We start from the raw sequence: 12,778 nt of genomic DNA, 5'->3' as shown, positions 1-12,778 counted from the left end.
GCTCAGCCCTGAATGTACTTTCAACTCCGCACTGCATCTATGCAATATGGAAGCACTTGTCTTCCTCTTGTCCACTTTTATTTGGCAGGTTTGGGGGGCTTTTGGACCCTACATAAAATCAACAGCTGTATGCATTTTCATGTCATTGATGTCACCACACTGATGCAGTGGGGCTGTCCTACACCCATGAGTTAGGCATGGTGGTCCATCACTAAGCAAATACCAACCGGTGATATGCAGGGAAACTGCTCTACAAGGCAGTGCGCTCCCCCTTCTCCCTCCAAGCCATCAAGTTGCTTCCAAAAGGTTTAGCTCAGGGAAAACAGCAAAATCTCATAATGCCCTGCCACTTCTCACATCCCTAGGCAAAGAAGATATGGGGGATAATGGAGTGCCATGTTTGTCTAATGGAATTATTACTACTTATCAATGCGATTTCATCAGCAAAAGTAGGCAAAATTGATAAAGAGAGAGCAAACAGAGCACTGCAGCTTGGTGTTTATTGATGACCCTTGCCCACTGGATACTTTTGATCCTGAGGCAAACATGAGAGCGAGACTGTCCTTAGGCAATTGCTTTTAGGCAGATCCACAGCAGCATACTGAGGAATAAGGATTCCTAGCAACTCTGAACACTGAGCATTCATTTAGGATAACAATGTCAACTGGTCAGACCTTGCAGGTCACAGATCCTTACGTTTCACTGAACTGGCTTTAAAAGGGGAACAGTTGTTCAGGTTTCAGAAAACTAAATTGTTCCTTGCCACACGAAAACAGACAAGCAAAAAACTGGTGTGCCACCAGTGTCCAAGGTGCTAGGGTGAAAATTGACAAGAAAAACCTGTGTAAAGGCAACAAGAAGCACAAGAAATTCTCCCTGATCCTTTTAGGATCAGATTCTTTAGCTGAAGAACACAGTAATAGATTGCAGAACCATATCAGATCATTGGGAAAAAAGCTAGACAGAGAAGTGGAAGCATATGGCAATGAAAAAGCCTACCCTGAGAAATGGAAAATAGACTTTTTCTGGTTTTAATAATGTGTCAACCTTTGTATAAACTGGCCCAGAGCCCAAAGAAATGGACTGTTGCTTCCATTTACAAGAAGACCAGGTCTGGCCTTCTGATGGCTCTATAAATAAATGCTCCATAATCTCTTACAAGTATCTTTCCAATATGTTATCTGAATGTAGGTTTATTCATTCACAAATTTGGTCATCTTTTATAGTAGAAGCTAGTCTCTTACTTTTGTCCAGGAATTTCAAAGTGCTCCACACATATCAGTGATTTCAGCTTGTTAAATGTTACCACAAAGGAAGCTGAGGCAGGGAGAAAATGAAATAAATGTATCCAAATTCATGCTGTGAGTCAGAAACAGAGCCAGGAATAGACCAGCAATGAACATACCAGAATTGATGAAAGGTCAGGACAAAACCCAGGACTCACTAGTTAGATGAAGCTGCCTCTCTACAAGGTAAGACACTCACTAGAGCTGTGTGCTTGAAGAAAAGCTGATAAAATGGGTATTCTCACATTGCTTAAACTGCTCTTGTCTATACTTTTCTCTAATTTCCTAGTCTATATGTTTGTGTCTTTTCCCTCATCAGAAGAAGTTGTGTAGCACTCTGTAGTAATATTTCACTAGTAGCTTTGAAACACTGTGTTAATTTTAACCTTCCAAGATGTCATTCAAGTGAAAGATGGGTATGCCTCAGATGGTTGTTTCGCTTTATTTTTCTTGCAGAGGTTTGTATCATGGTGTCCTGGTTTGTAAGCATATTACATAAAAGAGTCACTGCTTGATGTAATTTGTGTTAGTTCATTAAGCACAAGATATGATTAACATGAACACTTCTTTAATCAACCAAAGATGCTGTTACAGACACTTAAAAGCCCTGCTCACTTCTAGCTGTTCTTTTCTCCGTATTGCTGCTTTGCCCAGCTTTGTAGGAGAGCAGACAGTTCACAGTCTCTACAAGCTAGCGTAGAGCAATTTTGAGCCATGGTAGCAGTTTCTATACTGGATCAGAGTAACTGCAAAAGAATCTGCTTCTTTCCTGCAAATAATTCCCTAGCTTTTGCACTTAAACCATGTATCTGGGCTGTTATGCACCAGGAAAGAATTATTCCATTAAAAGAGGTATAAAGAGCTGTGTAATGCTTAAGCAGGAAAGGTCAGATTACCAAGCCCCCTGTTTCACCCAGCAAGCCAGTACAATGCAGATCTGTTCAGGCTAACCCAGAAAGAAAAAAGCCTGATTTTTATTGCCATCTTCTTTCTTGGATCCCTTTGTCTTCAAGCCATTTTGACATAGCAGTTATTGTTTCCATCATTAGCTCCATAAAGATATGAACAGACGTCATCTTTTCTTGCATCTTACCTTGTGGTAGATTGTACATATTTCAGTACTGTTTGTTACCAGTCTTGTTATTTAAATAAAGAATGACTCCTCACCGTTTCATTCGTCTTTTCCTAGGCTTAGACTAGCCAAGGCCAGCTGTATCTGCTCCTGGCTGCAGTGGCTGAAACGTGTGGCTTTGTGTCCTTCTCGTAATGGGAGTAAGTTGGCACCTCTTTGCCCAGTCCGGTATTATCAGACCATAGAGCAAGCTAAACAAAGAGACACAGACACTGCTTACAATTCACTTTGGCTACTCACTGCAGTCTGGTGATTCTCCATTACATCTCTGCTCATTATGAATACAGATAACAGACTATCATGAGCTGAGTAGCCTTATCCTTAAGAGATAAAACTAATCTGTGTGCTTAGATCAGCAGCCTTGTTCTTGCCTAATCTCACCTTGGAAAGCACAGTAATTGCAGAAACACAGAAAGGAAGTAAAGAGTAAGGAGGTGAGAAACCCAGTGAACGTATCCCTCTAATTCTACCCTCTGAGCCTATGGGCTTTCACTGGTTCCTAGCTGCATCTTTTCTGAATATTATGCAGTTACACTGTGCATCATAAGGAAACAGCCTTTTACAAGAATTCTTTTGTTCAAATAAAACATGAAATAAACCTTTTGCATGGCCTCAGGAATAATCACGCGGGTAAAAGAACCCCTTGTACTCAAAGGTTAACTGGTACAATGGGCACCATGTGCAAAACACTTTCCTTTTATCCTAGATTCCCTCTCTTTTCCTTGTTTTGGCCTCTTGTTTTTTCTCAGAACAAAAGCAACATCCATATGCTCAGTTGACCTTGGTGTCGGATGGCTGTCTTTTCACCCTACTCTAATGCAAACAATGAAAGTGATAAAAACAACGTTGTTCAAGTTGGAGTTTAAGCTCTAAACCAACTAGGTTCAAGCAGGTATACAGTCCTGCGAGTACTTGCAGCTTGTAAGGAAACACCTGACCCAAAGCTGCATTTGGCTGCGGCAGACAGATCCAGAGGCATGTTTCCTAGATGGGTTTCCAGTCTTACTGTGGCCTAGGCCAGACCTCTTAATTTTACTTTTAGCTTGTTTTTGGAGAAAAATCTGATATGATCTATCATCCAGATCCAAATTTTTTCTGGGCTGACTTTGTAGTGGCTATCCTATAACCCCAGTGATTTGGCTGTTCCCAAACTCAATGCCAAAAACTATCTCCTTGCCTTTGGTGAAAATTTATACCGAAGCTTTTGAGGCACAGTTTTCTCCTTTCAACTTATGCCATTTCAGCCTCCAAATATGAGCTGAGACTGCAGTTATAAGTGAAAAAACAAAACGGCATCCAGTTTGTAAAATCTATGACTTACTATTGATCTTGGACATCCCATGAATTGAAACAAGCCTCTGTGCAGAAATCCTCCAAAGATGCCATGTTCACCTCTCCTCTTGACACAACATTTTATCGATCTCCATGTTTGTGCCACATGAATGATGGATTATCGCATATCAAACCTTGCAGTATTCATTTAAAGCCTTTGAATAAAACATTTCTCACAGATTAACTGAGCAGTTTTAAGTGAACAACCATTTTCATCTGTTTTAAATTTTCATGGGTACTTTTCTGGAGAACAAGTACATTGTTAATAATTGAAGGGAATGAGACCTTGCTAATCTCTTTGTATTTTAATAAAGTCCTGTTGCACCCCATTCATTTATTTTTAAAATCTCAGCATTTATAAAAAGTCATTAGATTTACTTCCCTCCCTTTGAAATGAATAATCCTGAGATTACATGAAAAGAAATGATTATTTATGTACCAGGGAACTGGAATTTCATTGTGTCCAGATAGCTATAAATGTGGCTTGTGATGGATTAAATGGATGAGAGGGGGGAGAAACACTTTTCAGTGGAATCAGAGATGCACTGCAAGAGCTAGTTTAGAAAGACAGGGAGGTGTAGAGAGAAAGAAGGAGGAGGCTAGAAGAGAAAGAAAAGGGAAGCAATTTGGTCATAGAGACAGATGGGCATATGAAAACAAGACAAAGTGTGTGTAGGTAAACATGTAGAATTATGTGTATGTAGATGAATGCATACATGTCTCTAATATGTTTTTTTCTCTCATTCTGTCCTTTCATTCCTCCATCTACAGTGCTATTCCAGTGACTTAAGTGAATCTTTCTCCAGTCCACCTGTTTTGTCTTCTGTCACTGTCAGTCCTTTTCTATGCCTCAGATCCTCTCTGCCTGTGCCAAGAGCTTCTCAAAGCTTGACTTTACATGGTCCCATTTCTCTTTTTCAAATACAATTACTTCTTTACACACAGCCCCAGGATTACATTTCAAAGGAGAAGAGAAAACCCAATATGTACATGATTTCTTTTATCATTATTGAGACAATGTCAAGCCTTAAAATGCTGGTCTCAAAAATATTTCATTGCAGCAAGTTTCATTAAATTCAGTGGTCAGATAGAGCATGTTTGGTACAGGGATCTGATAAAGACAGTCCTGAAGGCTTCTAAAGATGCTGTACATTAGTCATACATGGTCAGAACAGCAAGTGAGTGAAGAAGCTTTGGCAGCAGTAGTGAAAATAACAAAATAAATGCATTAGGTGCTCTCCTCAGAGGATGTTTGTGCACACACAGAGAGGGATTAGTTCTCGAACTCTGCATTAGTACAGGTTTTTGTGACCAGTGGATTTTTGCTGATTCCAGCCACTCTTGAGCTATTCCGCTTTCAGTTCTACATCTGGTAATTGTCCTTTGGTTTGAAGGGGCTGTGTTGAGAGGGCAGTAATCAAACACTTAAGCCATAAACTGTGATCTCTGTCTCCTCCAAGAATCTCTTTGAAATGTTGCTTGTCAATTGCTTGTTGATATTTGACCATGAGTCACCTCTGCATAAATCTTTCCCAGGTATTAAAACCATTGAAAAGATGCTGGAATGCTGAGATAAGTTGATGTATTAGTGGGAGAAACAGAAATTGAACTGGGCAGCACAGCTTGCGTTTAGATAGACAGCCTTCTGTGTGAGTGATTTCAAGCAACAAGTTGTGAAAACCTGTTGTGGGAAGGAGCTTAAAACAGCTCTGTATTAAATCTTCCTGTAGAGGAGAAAACCTTCTCTTTTCACATTTTTAATCAAGTTTCTGCTTAACTGTTTACTGATGCGCTCATGACGGGGGATACAAAAAGGCAAAATGGGTGCATGAGATATTTTTAATGGAGCTGCTGTTATCAAGCTAAGCAGTTTGAGTTTGATCAGTATTTAGAGTGGGACTTCTCAAAAAAAAAATGCTACTGTACTGTAAATGGTATTGTTCAACAAGAACATCAGTGTATTAAGTACCTCTAATCAGGTCCTTGGCAAAGAAGTATGGTCACAGAGGGTGGTATCAGTCACTGCCATTTGGTTGGATATAAAATTGAATGTCTGAGTACTAGTGATCTGGGATGCCTTCCCATTTGCAGACTAATATTCTTCCTATCTGTATTCCCCTTGGATTTGCACGAGTTACAGTTGCTTTCACTTCCTATCTCAGACTGTGTAGCATCATCCGTAAATAGCTGTCGTATTCCACCTAAGGTGGAATTTGCTGCATTTCAGTGGTGGATAAAGTGATTTCAGTTTTCTTACAGGAGAGAGATCACATGGAAACTGGGCTAAGCTCTGGGCCATGCCCCAGCAATTTATGCTACTTCTGTGGCACAAAGCAGTTTGGAAACTGGATTATCCATCTGCAGACCAGTTCCCAGAAGCACATGCAGCTGGCGTAGCTGTCTGTATCACCCCATCCATGGCCTGGCATGGGCATGTCCTTGAGATTCCTCCTCAAAGTATTTCTGACTACTAGAGTGCCTCTGGGTCATTCTCATTTTTGCTGTGGGCTGGTACATGGTCGCACCAGTCACAATGCAAAGGTTGGACTTTCACATCAGTTGAAATTTTATCTTGACCCTGTACATTAAATGCCACAGGACCAATTTCATCTGGGGTGTAAACTTCCCCGAACAGCCAGGGAAGAAGGATTCGAGAGCAATTAATTGATGGGATAGTTCACACATGCTTAGTGTTTTTCCAGTCCTGTTGTACAGTAAATCAGTTCCAAAACACAGTCAGGCAGCACTGAATGCTTGGGGAATTGCCACCTAATTTGCATTTATTATTCCTGCTGTATCTCCAATTATGGTCTTTGGCTCATGCATCTACAGACAGTGAAGAAGGAGGTTCTCTCTTAGGGCAGTAAATAGCTGGCTTGTCCTCTCCTTGAAAGTGAAATAGGGGCCAGTTTACATCTTTCCATTACACATCTGTTTAGAGCAATTGCCTTTCTACCAGGTCGGCAGTTTGTCCCTATGTACCTACTTGTCTTTAAAAGATATGGACTGCCACTTTCCTGCAGTCCAGGCCCAGCTGACTGTGACTGATGGCTTTGCTTAGACCCTGGGAACTTCAGGCCAGTGGGACATCTCAATGGAAATAAGGATTTAGCCTTTTTAGAAAACAAATGACTTGTCTGGAAGTTCACTCTCCCTCTGGAGTATAACAATCAGTGCCCACATGACTGCTGCACACACTCCCTGTGACCACAGGCTGGAGAGTAATGCAAGCCAGGGCTCAGCTGCAAACCCTTTGTACCTCTATGACAAGGGCTTATTTGGGCTTGAACTGCAAGTGAGGTCAGTGCTTTTGTCACTTGAAGCTCTGGCCTCCTGATGATCCTATTTTTGCAACTGGCTTGTCCCAAACTGACCTCCTTTAGCTGCTACTTAGCAAATGCACATTCACACACACACCATGACACCTGGGCATGCAATCACACAATCCCAAATGAGAATGAGCCAATTCACTCTCTCTCTCATCCCATCTCTTTGCACTTACATGCATTTTTACAATTTTGCAAACAGAATCAGAGAATCACAGAATGATGAATGAATCAGAATCATGAGGGTTCAATCTCTCCAACACACAGGCTGTTGTGGGCACATGCTTTCTTACTTGTAGATGCAGCCAGACACACACATATTCACAAGCAATAACATTCAAAATACAAATATTCATACTTTCCTTTCTTTCTTGTGCATGTTTACACATAGTCATAGCACAAACACTGTCACTTTCATGTGTCCTCTGGATCTCGTATTTCCATAAAGTTCGGCAAGCCCTCAGACATTGTCTGCCTTGCACAAGCAGACACAATCCCTTGAAATCATTAGATTTGTTTGAACACCAGTGTGTAATATGCACACTGTATGACAGGTAAAGTTATCCACACCACCTTCCTCTGCATCACACCTCCACTGTCAGTGCAGAGATCACATGAAAACATGTTTTTATTTTTACTTTACTTAAGATGGACAAAATTAATGAACTGAACTTCACTCTAGGATCAGTAAAGCAGCTGTGGGAATGTTTGGAAATCATGTTACATTGAAGGTCTGTTATTTTCTAATATCCCCATATCCCCAGGTGTATTTTCAAATATGATCTATGGGTGAATATTGAGCCAGCTGTAACCCTGACAACAGTGACACAGATGGTAATCAGCAAAATGGACTAATTGAATAATGTTGAGTTAGAACCAGTGCTTTGCAGAACTCTGTTAGACCCTGCAGTAACTCAGTATAATTTAAAGATGTTGAGTGAATCTATTCTCTATTGTGATCCCACACCTGGAGATGCTGGAAGGGACTTGCATGTGGACAGCACAGACAACGTGAGAGAAACAGCCCAGTGCAACAGTGTGTATCTGGGGAGATATTTCTGGAATTAAATGAACTGGATTTATTTATCCCCATAAAACTCTTTGAGGCCCTTGAGTAACTTAGAGACATGACTATTCATTACCAGTTAACATTCATAGTAAGGGACAGATCTGCTGTACCCCTTAGTACAGTTAGAGCACCACAGCTGTGTATTTTTAGGGCTTCCCATTACTTTATGAGGCTTACCTGTGCCCTGAAAAGGGAGGGACATACAGCAGGCTTATGCATGCTTTTTGCTCTGCGGGAATACTAACCCAGGTTATTAACGTGAAACCTCATTTCATATGTAACGTGCTGCAGTGCTGAGCAGGCTAGGGATGTTGCAGGGGCACTCTGAGCATTGCTGCTCACAGGGACAGGGAAGGCTGGTAGGATGGGGTCCCTGTGGAGCAGAGCGCATTTGTACTAAGGGCCACTGTGCCTCTGATAAGACACAAGCAGGAGAAGATGTATTAAATAAGTCAGCCCACACAGAGAAATACGACAAATATCTGGAGGCAAATAGGAGTTAGAGTGTCAAAATGGTTGCTAAAAAAAGGGATGAGGAGCTATTTCAGGCCTTCTCACCCATTGAGGCTATGGTGAGCACACAGGGCTGAAAGGCTGGGCACAGCGTAGAGAGCAGAGATCTTTCCCAGTGTTGACTGAGAGCTCTAGGCTAGTGGTGAGTGTGGGAAGCCGTGATTCAGCCACCCCCAGGGCCTGTGTTTCTGCAAGCTTTGAATCAGCCTAGCTGCAGCAATAGAAAGGGATGATTGGAAGCACAAAACAAAGCATCTGTGAATGGGAAGGGGCATTGACTTTCTGTCATTAACCTTTGAGAACCTCTTCGGCAGCCCTAGCAAGGAGAAAAATGATGAGCAGTAGCCAGTGTTGTTGCTGTGCAGAGACCACTCCAGCCAACTGATTTATGGGGCAACTAAATAATTCAGCCTGCCCCTGCAACGCTTTATTAATTCTTGTTCTGTCACCAGGGCTGAGGTGTGCCTGGGGCATATGCGCTTAGGGTGGCTGCTTGACAAGCACCTCTTCCTCGCTGTACCCTGAAGACTAGATCTGAGTCGACACAGAAGGGTACGAAAGAAAGGGGCAATTGGAGTAGCAGCAGAAAGATGCTGGTGAGAAGTGTTGGGAATACTTCTTGCATGAACAGGGAGCCCAGAGCAATGCAAGATAATTGCCAAGAACAAGACCAGGTCAGTCCAAGCCTGGAGCATCCATCGATTTAGCCATGGTAATTCCAGCAGACACACACAGCATTGTCCCTGCTTGAGAGCAGAGAGCAAGGGAACCTCTTAGCTGCAAAGGTCTGAAGAGCTTTCTCCTGTACACAGTCATTTTGGCTATGGTGATTGTTTGTGTGCTGCTAACTCCATTAAGTCTAACAACTCCAGGAATGATACAGCCGTAATGATGTGTTACCCCTAATAATGAGTCCATTTGTGAGAATTGCAGTCCCCAGTGTGAAAAATGTTTTGAGACTACATTCAAAGGTCCGTCAGTGGATAGGGGGTTGGAATGAAAAGTCAGGAGAGGGATGAAGACACCAAGGTATAGGGGGTGGATGTGGGAGGGAGGTTGATGATGTGCTTTTGCCAAGATAGTCTGGGTGGCATCTGACATTTCAGAAAGCTGTGAAAAGCCAGAAAGTAAACAAGCCTCATTAATTCCAACAAAGGGCAATGTACATTGCTGCCAGCTTCTGCTCTTTTCTTTAGCTTTCCCCCTTATTGTCTAAGGGCTTTATTGTCATAAATAGCTTCACAAATTGCATAACAAATAGAGCTTTAAAATATTTAAAGAATAGTCGAATGGTAGGCAACTCATATTCCATGAAGCGAGTCTTTTTCTTCCTTCCTTCTTTCCATTGCCATATATCTGTCCTTTTCTCTTTGTCCCACTTCACCTCGTGTCTCTGTTCCCTTGATGTCTTCCTCGCTCTCTGCTTATGCCCTTCTCTCTGTCTCCTTCTCTCTCTGCTTCTCACTCTGCCAGGCAGCACGCATGTGTTCCAAATACCTCCAGTGTTTAGCACAGTTATTCTCTGAGCTGTTGGGAAGGAAGAGATTTGGGGTGGAAAATTTAATGAGGTGATCCATACACCAGCTGTTTCCCATTTGTGTTTGTTTCTTGCTGGAACAAGTTAATTTGTAATCCACTTGGCAAATTGAGGGACGAAGTGTCAGAGTCAAGCTCAGTGGACACACACAGACTTTCATGCGCTTTTGCTCATGCATGGTTTGGGAGATGCAAAGATGTAGCCCAGGGTCACAGCTAAACTCAAGATAAGCCCCACCCTAGGCTATGCCCTGCATAAAGCTGCCAGAAGAGATCTGCAAGCAGGGCGCCTTTCAGACAGGGGAAAGTAGCTTGAGAAGGCAGCTGACATCGAAGAGCACATGCAGCAGTGACAGACATTATTTGCAGAGGTGCCAAATCATTTCTGCAGGCTATTTCGGTTCAGGCACAGGGTAGCGAAACGACGCTTACTCATAATAACCTGTCGTGCTGAAAAGCGCCTAGATATGGATGACAATTCATCCAGGGATGCTCTTCCTCTCTTTTCTTAGGGCTCATCTGGTGGCCCACACATAATATTAGAAGATGCTGTATTCTTAGATAGGAAGCATCATATTCAGGCATGAATTCATTTTCAAAAGTGAAGATTTGTAGTCTGTTCCTGTTTGTGGAAAGGTCCCTTTTTGAAGGACCTGAGCCAAAAAAAGATATAGACTCACCTATGGATACTAGAGACAGCTCTCCCATTTGAGAGAGATTGGTTTCTTTCTTGCTGCTAAATTCTGTGAAATTAAAACTGGGCAAAAGTGAATATTTCTCAGCCAAGGATTGTTTTATTATTTAACAAGCCTACCCAGAGTTATCATCAAAGTGAAGAGCAACTTGGGAGTATATGTTTAATACCATGCTCCAGGATTATGTCACACTGTGTCTTAAGGCTAAGATGTGATGTTGGAGATTTGATTGCTCTGTATCCACTGGGGTAGGAGTTCATATTCAGGATGATCAGAGGAGGCGATGTGACAGTCTTATCTTGTGACTATTGGCCTCCTGCATAAAGGAAAGTACAGGAGGTGCAAAAGTACAGCCTTTCTCATTTTAAACTAATCCAGCACAGGTATGCAAGGTGCGGGTAGTTGCATGGGAGTCCTGACTCCTTCCCAAGAGTTCAGGAATGGTCTTCCCTGTGGCCTGCTTGCCCAGGCTGTCTGTTTCTGCTCTTTTCGTGTCAACCTATAACACTGAGATTATGCAGCATAGAGAAACTCCTTCTTTGGTCCGAGGATCAGCCAGAAAGCAATCTCCTATCTTCTGTGGCTCACCTCCCACTACTTCACAAGTTTCCTGTTAGATGAGCCTAGAATTCATTCTCTGCTACCACGGCTTGTGGTTAATAGTGCTGCTAACTTCAGCACCACTGGGATCTTTCCTCTGGCTGGAGAATCACCATGGAGACCCCTGATGTGTCTGCGCACCCAGCACACCTCTTGGCCCTGGCATTAATCCTTTTGCAATGTACCACAAAGTCAGCTTTAGCTTGGAGGAGCGATCAAATAAATATGAAAACTGCTCCCAGAGGAGGTAAATATTCGCTAGACAAGCAGAAAGAAAAGCAATAATATACCATGTAAGCTACTGCCTTTTATTAGCTCAGCTCCCTTCTCTCCCCTTGTAAAGTATCGTTGCATTGTTATATTAATCTTTACACTGAAGCAAATTAAAGCAGGGACAGTTGTCAGAGTATTATTAAGAACATCTGTTTAATTAGGGCTGCCTTTGCATCCATTTGAGAGAGAAATGTAACACCCCTGTTCATCCACTCCCGCTGTCTCACTCCCCATTCCTACCCTTCCCCAGCTATGTTGCGTGCCAGAGGAAGAACGTGTAGTGAATACAGGAGTACCTGGGGCCTTTATTACCTTCCACATCCTCTGCTCATAAGAAGTGTCAGTTCTTCCTATTAATGCTGGGGAAGGAGGCAGGGCAGGCAGGGAGGTATAGCTATCGTGGGGTTTTTTAGTGATCTCTGTCTTGAGAGCCTCTATCCCTACTTTCTTCCCCTCAGAAAATAATTTGGAATTCTGTAAAGAGATCATGAATAACTATTAATTATCATTAGCAATTTGCCATTCCAGGCCAGCCTTTCATCTGGGAATCTCAGAGCAGTTTTACAAATGCTAATTAATTGAGACTACTTCATGAAGTAGTCTGTTAAATTCATTTTACAGGGCTAAATCAAGGCTAAGAGATATGAAGCGACTTGCTTGAGTCCAAGGTGGTGCTGCCACTGGAACCCAGGCTTCCCAGTTACAAATCGTGTGTCACAGCTACCCCACAAGTGAGGTTCTCAAGCTCTCCCACCTTCCCCACAATGCCCCACCTGGACAATGGCATCCCCCCCAACACGTACACAAAGCAGCACCAGGAGGTGATAAAAACAGTTGCCAAAGCTTTGACCTTGTCCATTTCTTTGTTTTCATGAGATGGTTCACAAAATACAGGTTCACTAGTAGCGATAAAATACAGTGATCTAACTGCAGTCAGATTGCCAGAATTTGAAGGGAGGTACGAGACTGCCCTGAACACATTCTGTTCCTCCTTAAACACGTGCTACTGGCCTTTG

The sequence above is a fragment of the Vanellus vanellus genome (genome assembly GCF_965231255.1).
Source record: "Vanellus vanellus genome assembly, chromosome: 21".
In the NCBI taxonomy this organism is placed as follows: Eukaryota; Metazoa; Chordata; class Aves; order Charadriiformes; family Charadriidae; genus Vanellus; species Vanellus vanellus.
This window is presented reverse-complemented; position numbering follows the sequence as displayed.